Raw genomic sequence first — 226 nt, 5'->3', positions numbered from 1 at the left:
TGGGGAAGGCTCTGAGGAGGGCTCTGCGTCGGAGGCAGAGAGGGGGCCAGGGCCGTATGCCAGTTATCAGCTGCCTTCAGAGTCAGACATCAGTGGGGCAGAAGAACAGCTGGAGCCTGTTCCCAGTGGGCGCATGCGCAGAGTTGCCTGACGAAGGGAAGAGCTAAAGAACAGGGGTCGAAATGGCCGTTAAGTTGCTTTTTTTCAGTGCCCATTGGGGCTTTTG

This window comes from Natrix helvetica (assembly GCF_964273705.1).
Source record: "Natrix helvetica genome assembly, chromosome: 16".
Lineage (NCBI taxonomy): Eukaryota > Metazoa > Chordata > Lepidosauria > Squamata > Natricidae > Natrix > Natrix helvetica.
Note: the sequence above shows the minus strand (reverse complement) of the source record.